Source organism: Corylus avellana, chromosome 2, assembly GCF_965113065.1.
Source record: "Corylus avellana chromosome 2, dhCorAvel1.hap1.2, whole genome shotgun sequence".
Taxonomy (NCBI): Eukaryota; Viridiplantae; Streptophyta; class Magnoliopsida; order Fagales; family Betulaceae; genus Corylus; species Corylus avellana.
In genome coordinates, this window is record NC_142491.1 from 22970963 (window position 1) to 22992729 (window position 21767).

Here is a 21767-nt window from a genome sequence, read left to right on the forward strand (position 1 = left end):
GCCGTGTGTTGGTGTGTGGTGACTGGTGAGCGGCGTGACTGTGAGCCTAGCCTATGCAAAACTCTCATTTTCTCTCTCAAATATTTGAAAAGGCTTAAAGGCATAAGCAAAAGACTCAAAAGTCTGCCTCGCTAGCACCAGGTCAGTGCAATTTTTTTATTTTAATACGAAGTTTCAAGTTTGTCTTTGCTAATTGTTGGTGAATGGTGAGTGACACGACACTTTGTTGTTTGGTGAGTGTCTGAGTGATCACATGAGTCTTCCATAATCTTAGAAAGTTTCTTTGTTTTGTCTTTTTTTTTTTTAATTTTATTTTGTTGTTTGGTGAGTCCGTGTTGTTTTTATTTATTTATTTTTAAATTTTGTTGTAGGTGAGTCGGTGCCTTTATTTCCTTTAGATTTTTGTGAATTTTGGTAGCAACTTAAAAGATAGTCAACTTGGAGAATGCAAATCATTACTACATCCAGTAAAGAATGTGATCTTAAAAATAAAAGAAAAAAAAAATGGACTTGTTGTGTGAGGATGTGAGCTTAAAGAATTTCCATTGTCTGAGCTTAGCCTTCAATTGGAATTTTCAGCTTACATGTTTTATAATAAATTGTAAATTGTAATGATCTTATAATATTCAATTGGTAGCTAAGGGGGCGTTTGGCAACGGCCTTGGGAGAGACCCAGACACTGTGTTTGGCGTTTTCTGAAAAGTTCTTTACACTTTTGCCCCTGAATATGTCTTTACACGTTTTCTGAGTGGTTTCTCCCAAAACCATCCGAACTCAGCGTCTGGGTGAAGCGACCGCATCTCAAACTCCTTCAGCCCACTCTCCATGTCTTTGGCTTCTCCTGAACGCGTGAATCACCCATCCCCCTCCCAAAATACCAGCTGCCGTTTCACCACCCACCGCTCCCGAAAGTACAGCTTCAGTTGTTCCCGTTTCACCGTGGCGTCAGCGTATGCTCTGTTTCGAGCAGGGGGAAAATCGCGCGTCCACAAGGTAAGAGCTTCAATTTCCTTTTATTTTTCTCCCCCTGTGTCGTTCTTTGTTGAACTCCTTTCGGTTTGGTTGGTTTTCCTCAGAATTTGGGGCCATTTTCTGGCGTTTCAGTGGCGGTTTGGTGTGTTGTGAGTGTTCAAACATTTTAGGGCTTATTTTTGAGGGTTTCCATTGTAGTTTAACGGGGTTAGACCCATTGGGTGAGGGTTTTTGTTTGGAAATGTCAGATGTGTTGTTTTTTGTTAATTTTGGGTTCAAATTCTTGTGATTGGTTGTAGTGATTTTCGGTTGTTTAGTGCTATATTGTACCCACATTGAGTTTTATGATATGATTCGTAGTTGTTGATTTTCGGTTCAAATTGGTGTGGGTTTACTTCCGATTTTGGGTGTTAGGAGCCGTGTTGATGGCTGAGAATGGGTCAAGGAAAACGACCCAATTCCAAATTCCACCGGTTAGCACCCAAGGAATTATACCCTTATGTAAGAGATATAGTTGAATTTAAACGGTTATCTAGTTCTTTGTTAAGGATTGAGTGGCGTAATTGTGATTAGACGGTTCATAATTTGTATTAAGATTGTTAAGGTTTTGGAGATATAAGAAAACTGTTCTTGGGGAGGTAATTCTTGGTTGGTTTTCCAATGATCACATGAAGTAATCTGTTATTCAATGATCATGTTCTTGGAAACAGTAGCTTTGTATTTGAAAATACACCTCTTTTTTATTGGTGAAAAATGTAAGACAATGTTGAAGGTTATGGGAAAGAATTCTTATGTTAGGGATTGATTGTAGGGGTTAATTGTTGAACAGGTGCTTAACTAGAGTTTTAGATCATTGAAGTTTAACCTGACTTGATATGTTTACAATCATTTAGAAATACCACACTATGTTCTCTCGTGTAGTTATGTAGCATGGAAATTTTGGTCAGTGCTAATTCCCCTCTTAAATTTTGCATGTGCTTCTTCTTAGAATGCCTGGGTGAAAGAAGTCTTAGTTGCCCAGGCGGTTTGACTGATTTACATCATTACATGTCATGGAAACGCTGAGTTTAACATTTACTGAAAGGTATTTTTGGGATTCCAATTCTAGGAAACACTAGGTATACATTGGCCATTGCTAGTATCTGTTTTTAACTTGTGTGACAAATATATGTTAGGTGGGATGCAAAGATTGTTCACTTGTGTATATGTAAATAACTCATGCTCTATCATTACTATTTATGTTCAGTTCATTACAAATTACACTAGGATAACCTGAATGTGTGTTTAGTTATATGTATTAAACTCTTTCTACCGACAATAAAATATTGTTTTAACATGTATGTAGTAAATGACATTTTCCATAGCCATATAGTTGTTTCTTACATAACCAATATGAATAGGAATTAAAAAATATATGCTAAACTCATATTACTTGTAGGAAACTATATATGTCTCAATAATTATTTATTCTGCTATTACTATGTTTATCCATTGAGATTATGGGCTGAACTTAAAAAATAAGCATGTGTTCACATAGCTTTTCTTCCTTGATATAAGTATCCTCCAACTGTACGATTTCTCTGAGATGTGATATCTCTATTGAGATAGTAACTCTGTTTTGAGATACTGGAGATAATGACAAGTGGTGTACAGGTTTAGCTTTGGAAACCTTTTGTACTTTTCAATAGCCAATATATTGAATTTGTGTTTATTAATTTCTACGTTTTGGTCATTATTTTGTTAAATTATGAGCTTTAATATTTGCATAGTGGAAAACTGCGTGCTTTAAGGTAGAGTTAAATTAATTGTTTCCTCATAGATATTATGTTAGTTAGGTATTGGCAGCATCATTTTGTACAAACGGTTGTGATTGGGGAGGTTTTGTGAGACTGTGGTATTGGTTTATGGAAGGTGTTAGCTTGGGGTGGAATTTGTTTCTGACTGATTGTTTTCTACTAAGAGGTTGTTGAGCATCCAAGTTTTTTGGTTTAGCACCACCAGGTCTTTTTCTGTTGTTACATCTTTGTTTTCTTCACAATATGACAGGGTTGAGTATGTCTGCAAATAGTGATGCATCGAGTGGCCGTCCATTATGTCGCTGTGGAGCTGTAGCGTTCGTAAGGTGTTCCTGGACAAATGATAACTACAGCCGAAAGTGGTATGGGTGCGAAAAGTATAAGGTGCTCAATGACATTTATTTCCCATGTTTGCATTTTTTTTACCAGTTTTATTCGGTTTAGGGTATATTATTGACTTTTCTTCCAAATTTTGTATGTTGTAGCAAGTTGGTAATTGTGGCTTCTTTCTTTGGGCTGACAACGAGATGACAGCTTACGAAAAAAGAATCATGCAAGGCTTGAAGGATATAGAAGAGTAAACCCGGGCAGAAATTGGAAGACTTGAAAAATTGTTGGCTGCCGAACAAGCACAGTATAGAACACACCTAGAAAATATGTTTCAGTCTAGGGATGAGATGTGGAAATCTATGGTAGCGAATAACCAGTCTAGAGCGGTCAAGTTCCAATTTAAACAAATTACGTATCAAGCAGTGTTAGCTTTGCTTGTCTTGCTAGTGTTCCTTTATGGTGGCGGTTACAATGCATCTAGTGGTAGCAAGTTAATGTTAAAATGAACTATTTCATACTAAATTGTAGATACTTAACCGTTGTAATTTATATTTTTTGCTGTTTTGTATTAATTGTGCTACTCCTTTTAAGCAATCATTGTAATTTATATCCGCTTATTCTTGATATACAACGTATCGACCTTATTTGTGCAGAGCTGCGACAGCTACTCTTTTTTTCCAGAGTAATTCCAATATTAACATAAAATATTGGTTCAATTTTAATTTAGATTATTTATAGTTTATTTAATTAATAAATTATTAATTTTTAAATATAAGTATAAGAAGCTGTTAATGCACATCCAATGATATGTAAACAATGCATTCTTGGTCCTTTATAGATAATAATGAGGATAATATAGATCATATATATTTGTAATCTGTCATTTATCACTTTACTTAGGGTAAGAACAATCAGGTGTCATTTCTATAAAATATAGATTATTGAAAGAATAAAACATGTATTTGGATATTTTCCTTCAATCCCATAAAATTGTATTATTTATTTGACATTAATGGTTGAAGTGAATTACACTCCGAAGAGCAAATGGATTATAGGAGTTCATCGAGGTCATATATTTTTGATAGCACTGTCTACTAAGATGCAGAGGTACACATATGATCCTGTGCTTATCGATTTAGATTAAATAAGCGAGATCGGTTAAGATTCCGATTAGATAGTCCGAACCTTCAAAAATTTTATATATGGCAATTTTTACATTCCTTGTATTTTTCTTTGTTAACATTCAAGAAGCCATACAAAATAACATTAATTACTCTTCATTCGCGGTTTCTCACATGTGAGAGGTCATTGCCTCTCGGACTATAATCATCATTTCCTTGTTTTCGCGGGTTCGGTTTGGTGGTGCTCCATGCGCGACGTATGGAACAGGTGTCATGGTAGGCAATTGCGCGACATCGATCCAATCTTGCCCATAATGCGTCGTTAGGGCAGCACAAAATAGTGGATCATCAGCACCGCAGTCTTTGCGAATGAAGTTGTGTACCGCGCAGCATGCGACCACAAATAGTCGTTGGTTTTCAATCGGGTATGGATGCATATTGTTGAAGATAGGGAATCGGGCTTTCCAAACTCCAAAAGTTCTTTCCACAGCTGATCGTAATGAGGAATGCCTATAATTAAACAATTCTACTGCATTCTTCGGACGACGTCGACCGCGGCAGAAATCTTGCAAATGGTATTGCTCATTGCGATGCGGGGGTAAAAATCCCTTGTAGCATCCATAGGCCGAGTCAACCAAGTAAAAGTAATCTGAACATAATAAGGTACAACATTGTATCACATAGGGTTCCAACATAGCAAAGGAATTGTAAACGTATTACAAATCAATAGAACTTGACACAAAGCCATGTCTTTGTACAGTACCTTCGACCGGCATGGGGAAAAGAGCGGTGAGATCCTCGATGCACTCTTGGAAAATCCGCGAGTCATGAGTGCTGCCCTCCCATCCAGCATAAACGTATGTGAAGCAAAGGTCGAAGTCAACGACGCACATGACATTCTGTGTTATTGTGGACTTCCTGCTTCTGTAGGGCACAATGTTCTCACCTTGAACGCACGCTTTAACATGAGTGCCGTTAATCGCTCCAATGCATTTCTGGTTATAACAGTATTACCAAAAATAAATTAGATATAGGACACAAAAGACAATAGATATATGCCATTGGTGCTTGTGAAGTAATGCGATATGTTATGCTATGGCGTACCGCGAACCATGGATAGTAGCGGCCATTGCGTGCAATGTATGGGTGAGGCAACTCCATCGCAGCTGGACGTATAATATTTTTTCCAAGCCTGCATAGCGCTTTAGCTGTCCGATTAACGTAAACGCTTACCGTATGCAATGAGCGCTGTAGCCTATCCGCTACCGTCCGTTGCGTGTGGCACTGTGCCATCACTAGGCAAAATGCCGCAACTTGTTCTGTGATCTTTACATACCGACTGCTTTGTAAAAAACCATTGTGTTTCAGTGTGTTGCACAATTTTAAGAAAGTCTTGGGCAACATACGAAATTGCTCATAGCATGTAGTTGAGTTCGGATTAGTAAGCACCCAGTGCACCCACATCGCGCCAGTCAGCTTGGAAGTCCTCTGTGGAATGCAAACCCTTACGCATGGGTGCATAAAATGATGGTAACATTCTTCCACGATCATTGCCATGCGCACTAGTAAATTCTCTAGCTTGAATCGTATTCCCTCAAAATTACACTCATCCTCGTCGTCTGTGTCGAATGCATCTGAGTCCGGCAATTCATCGATACTGTCCGTCCAATGACGTCCATTACCAATGTTACCATTAGACGGGCCAGCTGCGTACATGTCAACAGGCCTACATTTAAATGAGATGAATAACGTCACATGCTAGTCATAACATGCGTAAACATCGTCAGGCTATATTTAGTCTATATTAATAACATGCGACCGGATAATTAAGATTGGAAAGTAAAACTCGGTTAATAACATTAATCATTAGTGTTAAAATTGTTCTCCTCCTACATAATAAGCATCCATACTATAGCATAACTTAGGAGTTTCTAATATTGCAATCAAACTAAATTAAGCGGGTAGATTAGAAAATAGTCAATGGAAAACACAAAAAAACACAACAGTAAATATTAGCATAAAACATAAGATTCAATTGTCGTTGTCTGGATCAATGTCGTTTAGCCAATGACGTACACCGTCGTCATTCATTTTCAACAGTATCCTTGCCCAAGTCAAATTACCAACCTTCTCGCATGCTTTAACATATTTGTTCGTGGGCAATGACATTTCAGCTGCCAACACATTGATACGGTCCATGATGTCTTCCTCAGGATACTGGCTGGGAGGTGGCTTATAAGATATACAATCGCCGGGTGATTGGCCATCGCTAAGCTTGCACCTCTGTAAATAGTTGGATCGCAAGACATCATACTCGCTTCGCAACTCGGAGAAAATTTGCTCACCCTTGGATGAACGCTTGCTAGAGTTCGATCCCTGCAAGTGCGAACCTTCCCTCTTCAACTTCCCTTTTCCTTTTCCTTTTGCCTTGTGAGATGATGCACATTGGGGCTCCGTGAGGTCTATGATCGCCGCGGGGTTGTTGAGGTCGATGTCATTCTCTTCATAATCGCTGCCCGGGGGTGATTGTGTGCTGGCATACCTAAACTTTCCAGTGGATGTTGAGGCCTCAAAGATGTAGCATAGGTGCTGGAAGTTCGCCGGGGGGCCATTTCGGAATCTGTAGTACTTCTTGAGGTTCGTTGTCTGAGAAGGAAGAGCAAATAAACGAAAAAAACACAAGATAAAATAGAAAATGTCAATAAGTACGGCAAATCGCATAATTAAGGAAATATTAAACTTAATATTAGTGGCGTACCAGTCGAATGTGTTCCCATTGTTCCGGAGTTCCCGTGACAGTCCCCAAATCATCATCCCACCCACAGCCCGTGCCGGCCTTATCTCGGACAAATTTCGAGAAGTGCACCCAAAGCTCCCTAAGATGCTTAATTTTGTCGCTCACCTGTTTTTGTGTGTAGGCGGTGCCATCCTTCAGCCGCCTGTTTAATTTTTTCGTGATGTTCGGTATATACTTCCCAAAGGGATGGCGAACTCCGTCATCTTGGCAGTTACAAAGAATATGCACAAATATATTGTCGTGCTCTTGTTCCCATTTCACATTTGCCAGTGGGATGGGAACTTCTGGTAGGGATGAGGTTTGCATCTCATGCTTTCGAGGGGACTTACGGGGAGTGGTAAAGAACGACATCTACGAATAAGTATATAAAACAGCAAAAGAACGTGCATAAATCATGTATGATACTTATCTACCAACCATAGTCAACACAAAACTAAGCTTTTACGTAGACACTCGAACTAATATATACGATTACATTAAATGTGATATGACATATTTACAATAAGCAGGAAAATAGGTTAGGCACAAATAATTTAGAAATGCAGCAAGCTTTGATATAAAATAAGAAACCTACCTTGAAGTTGTTGGATTGTCGTTGGCGCAAGTTATACCCGCTGAACTAAAAATTAAACGAGGCCAACATTAATGCCAACTAAGCAGAAAGTGGTGGCATATTAAGCATAATTGATGAAACACCCTAATACCAAACACAACGCACAGATACACATATTTAGCATAATTATTGCAAATTTTTTAATGACCAATAAGGTGAACTAGCAAAACCATATGAATGCCAATACAAGATAATGTGAAATCCAAATGCTGTGAAATCCAAATACAAGGTATATATATATGCAAAATTTTGTTGGGAGCTAAGGAATAAAAGCGTCACCTTTTTTTTTCGTTGTTTTTGTAAAACCGTGGACAGCAGTAATTTGTTTCAACTCTCCCTTCTCAGCCAATGAAAAAACCAAAAGGAAAATACCCCTAGACATTGCTTCAACAAATATAACTCTGTATCCGAATACAAATCTGGAATTTTTCAAGTCAAATGCCTAAAAAGGGACACAAAAAAAAAAAAAAAAAAAAAAACCCTACAAAATGAGTATATAACTCAATATCCTTATACACATCTAGAATTAGAAGACAATTGAACCAAACAAAAAAAGCATATACACTTGGAAAACAGGAAACCAACCCAAAGACACAACCATCAATAATAATTTGCAAGATTTTCGGACCCCTGTTACAATTATATCACACAATCTCATGTGGGCAACAATATCTAACCTACATAGGAAAATTTGCCCTACTCTCTGCAAGCAGCTGTGCAAAACTGAACCCAAATTTTGTTACGAGATGTTGTGGTGTCTAATTTTCCGCTTTCTCAATGGGGCATGCATAAACCGGTGTTTCAAGCAATTTATTGTGATTCTACCAACATTTATAAAGAAAACCCAAAATAAAATGCTACACAGATACACAAAAACGAAACTAACAAAATAACATTCAACAGAACCATAACAAAAAGCTACATGCAGTACCTTCGATCGTGAGCGTGTGCGTGGAGCCGTGGCTAGAGCTCTTCTCCACCGAGACTGGCAGATGAGTTTCTAAATGGGTGCTCTGGGTTATTGGGGGGCAAAGCGTCTAATATAGCCGAGGAACACAGCTGACCAGGTCCAGGCATTGTGGGGGGGACCTGATACGCATGGGCTGGACGCGTGTTAGGGGGCGAAACTCTGCAAACAAAGCGCAGGCGGGGCTGAGTGCGAGAGAAATTCCTGGGTTTCCTGGCCTGCTTCGGACGCGTGGTAGGGGGGGAAATTTTTTTTTTTTTAACAAATTGCAGGGGTGGGGGGGGGGCGACAAATCAGAACTGGGTTTCGTTACCCAGCTGCAGACGCGTGTGAGGGGGAGGGGGGGAATTTTTCAGACAAATCGCAGGGGGTGGGGGGGAGAGAATCAAAAATGGCTTCCCTTAGGCAGCTTCGGACGCGTGTGAGGGGCACTGTGTTGGGGAGATGACGGCCTGTTCCTTCCTTCAGCGTGGGAAACTCACGGGAGAAGTCCTGTTTCAACTGTGGAAGAGAGAGGGACAAGAAATTAGAACTGTGTTTCCTTACCCAGCTGTAGACGCGTGTGAGGGGGGGGAGGGAAAATTTTTCAGACAGAGCGTAGGGGGTGGGCGGGGGGGGGGGGGGTGGGGGAGAGAAATCACAAATGACGCGTGTGAGGGGGATTGTGTTGGGGACGCTGGCCTGTTTCAGTTGTTCAGCGTGGGACACTGAGCAAAATAGGGCCTCTTGCAACGTTGGAAGAGAGAAAGGCAAAATGGGGAAAATGAGGTGTTTTTTTACCCCAAAAGCAGGCGTTTGACCCAGACACTGAACAGTGTTTCGGTCAAGGCCGTTCCCAAACAAGGCCTAAGAGTGGAGTTGAGTCACATGACTATGGTCCATGGATGAGAATGGGATGCCAAAAGTATGTGATATGTGATCAAGTTTTAACATTTTTTTTTTTTTTTTGGATAAATAGGTTTTAACAAATTTTGGTCGCATTGTGGTAAGGCACAACCAGTTCCCGAATTTCATAGGCAAGAACGAGGTATCACGCTGAAAGGTATTTTTTTTTTTTTGGACCCTAGAGATCATGATTAGTTTATTTTGCTAGTAGTTTGTGTTGTGATGTTACAAACATTGGTCATTATTTCTCATTGTTTTTTTTTTTTTTTTCCCTCTTGACCGTTTGACATCAAGTCTTCTTTATAAATTTTATGAGGAAAAAACTGAATCTATGGTTTGATTATTTATCTTTAGGTTATCTTCATTATTTATTCATGAGTTTTATGAAAAATATCTCATCTCACATTTTCTAGCCGTTTGTCATTGAGTCACCTTCATGAGTTTTGATTTTAACAGTTTCATAGGCTTTAAGAGAAAAAAATTCATCTTTTATTGTTTTTTTACCGTTGGCTATTAATGGTCTTTAGTAAAAGGAATGAGCTCAATTTTTTTATAAATTGAGCCCACCTACCACATCTAATACTCACTTCTTTGGCTAAAAAAAAAAAGGATCGTACAGCATCTAAACCCATTTTTTATCTTTCCAACAACTTTTCTTTTCATAAGCCATTGAGCTATATTTTGGTCTTCATTTTCTTTTTTGGTGTGGATTTGTCTCTCATCTTCTTTGATCAAAGGGTTGTTCATTTGATCTTCGTTACTTGGAAGTGCGTCCTTAATGAAGGTAGACGCTATAGTCTAATCTTGGAAGGTTGTGTGTCAAGAGATCCAATCGCACCGAGTTATACACTCTAGGAGGCACGAAATCAACCTTTAAGGACAACACTCTTGCGTGATTCTATACCTTTGTGAGATTTTTCCTTGCTATTTTATTTATTTATTTATTTATTGTATTCTATTTATCTTATTGTTAATTGTTCGGATTAATATTATTTAATATCAATAAGAATTTTTGCACCATCCATTTAATTTGACAACAATCTTAAAGGTTGAATATGGATGCACAAATTCTTGTTGCTGCTAAAGTTCTTCCAGATGCTACAAAAATTGAACATTTTGATGGAAATAATTTTAAACGTTGGCAACAAAAGGTTCTTGCAGTTTTAGATTTTTCAAAAATTTCTAGTGCTCTAACTTAGCCTAGACCGGATGAGGAATCTGAAGAACAATCCAAAGAATTAAGAGATTGGGAGATGGCTAATACGTTATGTGTGAATACTATATTGAATTATTTATCTAATGAATTGTTTGATGTTTATTGCAATTTTACTATTACTTGAGATTTATGAGATGAATTAGTTGGTAGATATGTGATTGAGGATGAGGGTACTAAGAAATTTGTTGCAAGCAATTTCTTACATTTTCAAATGACCGATGGAAAGAGTATTACTTCTCAAATTCATGAGTTTCATAACATAGTTGCTGAATTAGCCAAAGAGGGTGATGGTCTACCTGAAAGTTTTATGACCCAGTGTCTTGTTAAAAAATTACCCGACTCTTGGAAGGAGTATAAACTCCATTTCAAACAAAATAAGACTTTCATGAGTCTTCAACAAACCATAGTTCATATTAAAATAGAAGAAATGAATAGGTCTTTGGAAAAGGTTAACAAAGCTAAGGAAATTATTTCCAAAGCTAATTTAGTAGAAGAGAGATCCAGTAGGCCTCCACAACACTACAAGAAATTTGACCATAAGCCCAAAGGAAAACCTTGGAATAATAAGGACCCCCAAACTTCCAGGGGTCCAAATTAAAAGCAATTGAAAGCAATGGACTAAATTGAGAGATTTTGAAGTTCAGGGAGGGTATTTCAAAACGGATGGAAGTTTGGGGGTCTTTAGTGAAGTTTCCCCTAATAAGAAAAGATTCAACACATTTTATTCTCTAATACAAAAGAAAAGGGTCAATTGTTTTGTTTGTGGCAAAGCATATCATTATGCAGCGGTATGTAAGCAAAGGACTACCAACAACTACAAAGGATCAATATCAAAAAACAAGACAAATGTGACGGAAGTGGAAGAGATCATTGCAGTTGTCGTATCCGAAGCTAACATGACTATGGAAGTAAAAAGATGAGTGAATGATTCCGCATCTACTAGGCACATTTGTGGAAATAAATAAGACTTATCCTCCTACACATCAATAAAGGAAAATACTGAGCGAGTAATTGTTGGAGACAATAGATCTGTGTCTGTGGTAGGCAAAGGGAAAGCTCTCTTAAAGCTAACTTCGGGTAAAACCCTTTCACTCTCCGATGTTCTACATGTTCCTCATTTCCGACACAATCTTGTTTCAGTACACTTGCTTGGTAAGGCAGGACTTAAGGTTTTATTTGATGGTGGCATTGTTACCTTAACTAAGCATGATGCGTTTGTTGGTAAAGGCTATGAAGATCAAGGTCCTTTTGCATTAAATGTTGCTAATATTATTAATGAAAATTCATCTTCTTGTGCTTACTTGGTTGATTCTATTAATATTTGGCATGGTAGACTTGGATATGTAAATCTTGGGTACATCAAGAAAATGAAAGAAATCGGAATTATTAATTCACTAAGTGAAACCAATATGGATAAATGTGAAGTATGTTCTAAGACTAAAATCACTAAAAAACCTTGTAAATCTATTACAAGAGAAACTAAACTTCTTGGCTTAATACATAGTGATTTGGGTGATTTAAAACACACAATGACTAGAGGTGGTAAAAAAATATTATGTAATATTTGTTGATGATTACTCTAGATTTTCTAAACTTTATTTATTAAGATCCAAATATGAAGCCTTAGAAATGTTCATAAAATACAAAATTGAAATTGAAAATCAAAAGAATAAAAGGATTAAAAGACTAAGGACCGATAAAGGTGGTGAATATGAGTCTAATCCTTTTAAGGAATTTTGTGAACAAAATGGCATAATACATGAAGTTACACCTCCTTATTCTTCGGAATTTGATAGAGTAGCCGAAAGAAAGAATAGAACTTTGAAAGAAATGATGAATGCTATGCTTGTTAGTTCCGGGCTACCCACTAACATGTGAGGGGAAGCCATTCTTTCGGCTTATCACATTCAGAATAAAGTGCCTCATAAGAAAACCGGTAAAACTTCTTACGAACTTTGGGAAGGTCATAAGCCTAGTTTGAAATACCTCAAAGTGTGGGGGTGTTTGGCAAAGGTTATATTACTCGAGCCTAAAAAGAGGGAAACTCGGCTCTAGAACTTGTGATTGTGTTTTTATTGGTTATGCTTGCAATAGTTCATGTTATAGATTTCTTGTTATTAAGAGTGATGTTTTAGATTACAATACTATTATTGAATCTGAAAATGCTATTTTCTTTGAGAATGTGTTTCCTTTGAAAAATAAGGAAAAATTATTGCATGACCTTCTTTTACTTCTAATGAAATTGTTGATGATGTGGAAGAATTGAGGAGAAGCAAGCGAGCTAGAACGGAACGGAATTTCGGTAATGATTTTATTGCTTATATTGTTGATGATGATCCAACATGTTATAATGATGCAATCAAATCTATTTATGCACCTTTTTGGTTAAAAACTATTAATAATGAATTAGATTCAATTATGTCTAACCATACATGGGAACTTGTTGAGTTACCTCCTAAGACCAAACCAATTGGTTGTAAGTGGGTGTTCAAGAAGAAACTCAAACCGGATGGTACAATAGATAAATACAAGGCACGCTTGGTGGCTAAAGGCTACAAGCAAAAGCAAAATATTGATTATTTTGACACTTATTCTCCGGTTACTAGAATTGCATCTATTAGAATATTGTTTGTTATTGCTTCTATTTATAAACTTGTAGTACATCAAATGGATGTTAAGATTGCCTTTTTAAATGGTGATTTAGAAGAAGAAATTTATATGGAGCAACCCGAGGGACTTGTAATCCCCGGACAAGAACACAAAGTTTGTAAATTGGTGAAATCTTTGTACGGATTAAAACAAGCTCCTAAACAATGGCATGAAAAATTTGACAAAGTGATGTTGTCTAATGCTTATTCTATTAATGGTGGAGATAAATGCATTTATAACAAGTTTAGTAATAATGAAGGTGTCATTATTTGTTTATATGTTGATGATTTGCTTATTTTTGGAACCAACATTAATGTTATGCATGAAGCTAAAAGATTTCTTTCATCTAATTTTGATATGAAAGGCATGGGTGAAGCTAATGTTATATTGGGCATTAAAGTTCTTAGAGATAATAATTGTATTACTTTATTTCAGTCACATTATGTTGAAAAGATGCTTAAAAGATTTGAACACTTTGATTATTCACCTATGTCTACACCATATGATTCTAAAATACATTTGATTAAGAATCACAGTAATAGTGTTTTATAAGAGAAATATGCACAAATCATTGATAGTTTAATGTTCTTGACAAACTGTACACACCCTGATATTGCATATGTTGTCAGTAGATTGAGTAGATATACTCATAATCCTAGTGTTGAGCATTGGGATGCAATCTCTAGATTGTTGAGATATTTAAAGGGCACAATTAATTATGGTTTGTCATATTATGGTTTTCTTGCTATATTAGAAGGGTATTGTGATGCTAACTGAATTTCTGATTTAGATGAACTAAAGCCTACCAGTGGCTATGTGTTCACATTAGCAGGAGGAGCTATATCTTGGAAGTCCTCCAAACAAACTTGCATAGCAAGATCCACAATGGAGGCAGAGTTAGTTGCCTTGGAGAAGGCTGGAACTGAAGTTGAATGGCTAAGGAGCCTTTTGATTGATTTGCCTTTATATGCTAACCCAGTTCCACCTGTTTGTATTCATTGTGATTGCCAGGCTGCCATACCTCGAGCCAAGAGTAAGATTTATAATGGGAAAAGTCGACATATCCGATTAAGGCACAATATTGTGAGGCAGCTTATTGAGACTGGTGTAATATCAATGGACTTTGTGAGGTGACCAAGCCACTAGCAAGAAAGCTAGTGAGTGAAACATCGAGGGAGATATGACTGATACCCAAATGATGACATTGTGATGGATGCCCAACCTCTGTGATTGGAGATCCCATGAATGAGGTTTAATGGGAAACGAAGTCACAAGTGATCATTGTATGGTACGGTCATTCTATGTTATTTCACAATCTTGTTGAGAAGATTATTAATGAGTCCATCCCTATGGTGTAAGACAATACAAAGATGCAGGGTGATTAAGGATGAGTTTAAAACTCTTAATGGTTCCATAGTCCTTACCTGTTAGGATGGAGTGTTTCCTGCACACACTCTTGATGGATACCACCTATGTGAGTGTGGAGGTGGTGCCGCTTCCTATGAGACTTAGGTAGGTCTCTAGAGCACTCATGAAACCCAAGGGCACATGGCCTATATAAGGCGTCAACCCGCAAAACAACCCAATTTTTTTTATTTCAATTTTTTTTTTTCCAATTTTATTTATTTATTATTTTTCTTTTGGTGAAAGTTATGTGGGTGATAAGTTTGCTCAACTTATAGATTTGGTTAAAAGAGTTTAACTCTACCACAATTCATTAAGTTTCTACTTATTTATCCTAAGTGTGGTTAAAACTTTCGGGTACCACATTGATGCATGCTTTCAATCTCCTTTTACTCTAGTGTGTGTAACATGTGTGGGATTGTTGTTATGTTACAAACATTGGTCATTATTTCTCATTGATTTTTTTTTTTTTCCTCTTGACCGTTTGACATCAAGTCTTCTTTATGAATTTTATGAGGAAAAAACTGAATCTATGGTTTGACCGTTTGTCATTAGATTATCTTCATTATTTATTCTTGAGTTTTATGAAAAATATTTCATCTCACATTTTCTAGCCGTTTGTCATTAAGTCACCTTCATGAGTTTTGATTTTAATGGTTTCATAGGCTTTAAGAGAAAAAAATCATCTTTTATTGCTTTTTTACTGTTGGCTATTAATGGTCTTTAGTAAAAGCAATGAGCTCAATTTTTTTATAAATTGAGCCCACCTACCACATCTAATACTCACTTCTTTGGCTCCAAAAGAAAAGGATCGTACAACATCTAAACCCATTTTCTATCTTTCCAACAACTTTTCTTTTTCATAAGCCATTGAGCTATATTTTGGTCTTCCTTTTCTTTTTTGGTGTGGATTTGCCCCTCATTTTCTTTGATCAAATGGTTGTTCATTTGATCTTCGTTACTTGGAAGTGCATCCTTAATGAAGGTAGACGCTATAGTCTAATCCTGGGAGGTTGCGTGTTAAGAGATCCAATCACACCAAGTTATACACTCTGGGAGGTACGAAATCAACCTTAAGGACAACGCTTTTGCGTGATTCTATAACTTTGTGAGATTTTTCCTTGCTCTTTTTTTTTTTATTATTATTTTTTATTTATTGTATTCTATTTATCTTATTGTTAATTGTTCGGATTAATATTATTTAGCATCAATAAGAATTTTTGCACCATCCATTTAATTTTACAACAGTTTGTACTATTGAATATTTATGATGCCATGAGATTTCGAAACGAATGAGTATTTGATAGAGAAAAATTATACAATTTTTTTATTTTAGTTTTCATTGTTATATTTTGTGGGTTAATTTGATAGGTTTGAATTTATTAATTTATTTGGCATTCCTTCACTTGTTAGTGATAATAAGAAATATAATGAAATTCTAAACAAAAATCTTATACTTCTAGATATTTTTCAGGTTAATTCTTGATCCATAATTTTTCTTAAAGTTAAGAGAAATATGGAAAAGCCAAAAACACTTGATTCATTCTTTAAGAAAAAAGATGCGAGTCAATCAGAAGTTAATACTTGTACACATTTAGAGAGACCTTTAGCAACGGATCTCGAGGCTTTAGTGACTGATGAGCATCCCTCCAAATGTCCAAGAATTCAACCTGAAGAAATGAATGCTACCTTTTTGCAACGTGATCCAGGATTATGTCCGCAAATATGAGAATTCCCTGCTAACTTACAAGATGACATTCGACGTGCTTATATTAGAGCCAAACCATGTCAACCCAAGCTTTCGAAATATCCATTTTTAGGAACGGGTAATAATCGTCGCCGATTTCAAGCCTCTTGGTTTGAGACGTACTCAACTTGGTTGGAGTACTCAGAATCAAAGGATGCTATATTTTTGTCTTCAATGCTATGTTTTTGCTAAGAAACCAACAGGTCGTCCAGGATCAGATGCATTTACAGGGAAATGTTTTAACAATTAGAAAAAGGCAAGCGATGGGATGAATAGTTCTTTAATGAGACATGTGGGGAAAGATCCAAATTCACCACATAATATTGCCGTGAAATGTTGTGAGGATCTAATGAATCAGTCAAAGCATATTGACAAAATAGTTGAAAAGCAAACATTACAAGAAACAAAGAATAATCGGCTACGGCTCAAAACTTCTATAAATAGTGTTAAATGGCTTGCATTCCAAGCATGTCCCTTTAAAGGTCACGATAAAAGCTCCGGCTCAAAAAATCAAGGTAACTTCATTGAATTGGTAAAGCTCATAGCAAGCTATAATGACGATGTTGCTGGACTTGTCTTGAAAAATGCTCCAAAAAATGCCAAATATACATCACCCAAAATTCAAAAGGAAATCCTACATATCATTGCAAATAAAGTGCGGGATGCGATTAGAAAAGAAATTGGGGATGCCAAATTTTACATTCTCGTTGATGAAGCTCGGGATGAATAAAAAATGGAGCAAATGGCTATTATTTTGAGGTTTGTTGATAAAGATGGTTTTATTAGGGAGCTATTCTACATGTTAAAGATACTTCTACATCAACTTTGGAAAAAGAGATATGTGCTGTTCTTTCTCATTACAACCTCAAAATTGAAAATATTCGAGGCCAAGGATATGATGGAGTTAGTAATATGCGTGGTGAATGAAATGGGTTACAAGCTTTATTTGTTAGGGATTGTCCCTATGCATATTATGTGCATTGCATAGCTCATAAACTACAATTAGTTTTAGTTGCAGCATCTAGAGAAGCCAAGCACATTCATCAATTTTTTATCCAGTTGGCTTCAATTATTAATATTGTTGGGGATTCTTCTAAACGTCATGATGGCTTGCAATCTATTCACGCTGTTGAAATTGAAATTTTGGTTGCTTCTAATGCAATTGAGACTAGAAAGGGGGTAAACCAAATTGGCACTTTGCAACGATCGGGAGATACTCGATGGTCATCTCATTATCAATTTGTTTGTAGTATGATAAGAATGTTTGGTGCAACTTGTTCAGTTATCAACAAGATCTCAAATGAGGGAGTTAATTATTGTCAACGTGGTGATGCTGAAGCGGCTTACATGATATTAACATCATTTGAATTTATTTTGATATTGCATTTGATGAAAGAAATTATGGGACTCATGAATATGCTTTGCCAAACTTTGCAACAAAAGTCACTAGACATTTTAAATGCCATGAGTCAAGTTTCAATTACACAATCACTCATTCAAAAGATGAAAGATGATGGGTGGGTGCCTTTACTTGCTACTGTTAAATCATTTTGTGAAGAAAATGATATTGATATTCCTGATATGAATGCTCATTACACTAGAGCTTGAGGTAGATCTCATCGTCAAGATGAAGGGTCTCCGACAACAATAGAACATCATTTTAGAGTTGATATATTTACTACTGCAATAGACTTCCAGTTATAAGAATTGAAAAATAGATTTAATGAGCAAGATGTGGAACTTCTCATTCTTAGCGTCGCTTTAAGCCCTAAAGATGCATACAAATCATTTAAGATTGATGATATATGTAAGTTAGCTGAGAAGTTTTATCCTTGAGATTTCACCGAGCAAGAAAAAATTTGTTTGAAATTTCAATTGCAGCATTATAAGCTTGATGTGCCAAAGCATCAAGATTTTCAAAATATGTCTACATTATTTGAGTTATGCAGAAGATTGGCAGTTTCAGAAAAATCAAAGATCTATCCTTTGATTGACAGATTGATTCGCCTAGTGTTGACTCTTCATGTTTCTATTGCAACTACAAAATGAGCTTTTTCTGCCATGAAACTTATAAAGACTAGATTGCGTACTAGAATGAAAGATGAGTTTCTTGCATACCATTAAGTAGTTTATATTGAGAAAGAAATTGTTAAGAATTTCACTACAGAGATAATAATGGATGAATTTTATTCCATTAGCGATCGTCGTCGAGCATAATTTGAAGGAGAAACTAAGTTCTTTTTTTTTTTGGATTTTTTTTTTTTTTTTTTTTTTGTACATGTCTATATCAAACGAAAGTTCTCTTGATCTTTTCTACGATGATTTTATAGACATGCAACTTTTGTAATGTCGTACAATTTAATATGAAATTAAATTTAAGAGTTCTCATTTTTTATTTAGCATAAATACACACCTATAAAGAAAGACTATATATATCTATATATTTATGTATTATATAAGTCCGTCCTCCCAATCCAAAAATCTAGTTTCGCCCCTGGTTGCGGGTACAAGCCAAAGAGGATAAGAGGGAGTAGACGGTGGCGGCAGCAATTGTGGGCACATATGGCACCATCTACGCAGCCTTGAGCCTATGGAGATTTCTAGTTTTTGGCTTATTATTTCACTGTTTTCTTTCTTAATTGAATGTATGTGATGAGCTATTAATAAAAGAGTCTGTTAATTGAGGGTAGAATCTGCAATTTTAATTTCCAAATCAAATTTGGATTAATGAAGTTTCTACTTTCAACCAAAAATTGGAGAAAATTCAAACTTCAAATATGAATTGGTATCTTCTTTTCTTTTTTGGTGCATGAATAATGATGTATCCAAACCAAGAATCAATATAGGATTGGTCGGCATTTTATGTTTCCTTGAAAAAATTATTGTCTCCCCATTTGTTTCGGCATAAAATATTTTATAGAAAAAATGTTTTAACAAAAAAATTGAGTGTTTTGCTCGCCATAAAATATTGGTTAATCTAGAAATGTTTTGAGTTGACCAATGAAAATAATCTTCATGAGGCATAAAATGGTTTAAGCTCCTCATATGTGTAAACCATTCTTTACTGTTCTCGCACACCTTTGGACAAATAATTGTGAATGGGTCTTTTATGAGGCATATATTTGAGATGATTTGTCACATATACATGGACAATATGTTTAGGAGTTTGTGATATATATGAAAATATATGATTATTATTAGTCAATATAATTATATTTTAACTAAACATAATTTGTTGGCTTATTTTTTTATTTGTTTTATATTGTAAATAAAAGTTGATAATTATAGGTCAATATGATGAATGAAAATATGAGAAATATTTATTGATTTTTTGTATGAATTAAACGCCATAAAGTATTTTAAGTTGAACATATTTTTATAATATAAAATATTTTACACTCAAACAAACGAGACGAAACAATTAAAATTGAATAAAGCGCTAGAGATACTATCATATTTTTCCTTATTTCTTTAACATCTTCTTAATTTTCACAGTTGAAAAGACTTTAAATTATGATATTTGTCTCATGAGTCATGACATTGACCTCATCATTTTTTTTAAAAACATGTCCACACAAGAGAGAAGGGGGAAGGGGATTCGAACTAGTGACTTTCACTTCATGAGGTGTGGTTTGCAGCCGATTGAGCTACTCCTTGAAGACTTGACCTCATCATATTGAGACAACTATTATTTCTTTCAATATAAATATGGAAAATGATAATGAATCTCATAAACATTTTGATTTCTATCACTTCATCTTCGTGTAATCGTGTTCTTATTGTAATATATTAATCTTATCTTTGATTAGAAAAAAAAAAAAAATCTGATCTTTAACACCTCAAATTACACAATGAGATAAGAAAATATTTGCAAACTTTCCATTTTCATGTATAAAATATAATCCATAATAACGCTATAAAACATCATTAATTTTCAGGTCAATTTTGTTATAATCTTTTAACTTGATCACTAAAAATGGACGTGTAAATGAATAACCAAGTAAAAAAATAATAATAACTTAAGTGTAATTGTAACGCCCCAAGTTCTAGAGGTAGAGCGATTGAGAGCAATTGTAACATATTCATATTTAAACAAAAAAAAAAAATTCTCCTAATATAAGATCATAATGTCACCAGAGTACTAAAATTTTTCGTTTATAAAATCACAAACACATAATGTGCTAGTATTCAATAATCTCATAAACAATAAAATTACACTGTCTATGCATAGCCCAAGCCGTCTAGTCTATAGAATGGAGTCCCAGACACTTCTACTGCTACTGCTCCTGCTAGTCCATAAAGCAGCGATAGGATCTTTAACAACTAAGAGGCCCACTGGTACCCATGTCTTCAATTATTACGATATACATATAGAGCAATCTGAAAAAAGATGTATAGGGAGAAGGGGTGAGTTCGACAACTCAGTAAGTAGCCACAAAACCAAGATGCTATAAAATATGCAATGCAGATGTTATGCTATAATATCAATTATGCACAATTAATAAAATAAATGACAATTAATTAGGTGACTTATGAGATGTACAAGCACTTCCTTTTTCTTTCTTTCAAAACTGCTGTTTTACCCTTTTGACCCGACGCCACAATTTTTACTGTGAGCAGCGCATGTTGGCTTGTCCCGAAGGACCTATATGCTCATCCTGTCGTCACAGGGGAGAGCTACCAGGTTGGGAACTTCCCTAGGTGAAGGCCACCTGGCCGGTAGCACACACCTTCTCGTAACCGTCCTTCGGTGTGCTTGCCCTGCTACCCTATGCGGTACCGATCGTCACTATAATCATGTCTCGGGTTAAACATTTAAAACCATGAATGCACATATAACATTTCATATGATATGTAAGCTCATCTGTAATTGTATGCTATGCCATGAATGTACATATAACATTTCATATAATCTGTAAACTCATTTGTGCCATGAACTTTGAGAGCTATTTTCATTCATAATTGCAGTCATGCATAAATCATGAGATAGGGTAACTGTATCACGTAAAATTCTTAAACAATGACATATAAATAAATAAAACTTGTCATAAAAAAACGAAAGGAAGTGCAATTGAAAATCATGTAAGTGAATCCTTTATAAAATCCCCAACATTTTATTTCAAGGATTTATAATAAAATTTGTTGGGGGTTTTGGTGTTGTGTCCCCTTACCTGGCATTGCATGCCCTTATTTTGAATCCGCATCCAACTCACAATTCCTTGGAGAGTTCTCAAATTTTTTATTTCTTCATCCTCTTCTCTTTTTTTTTC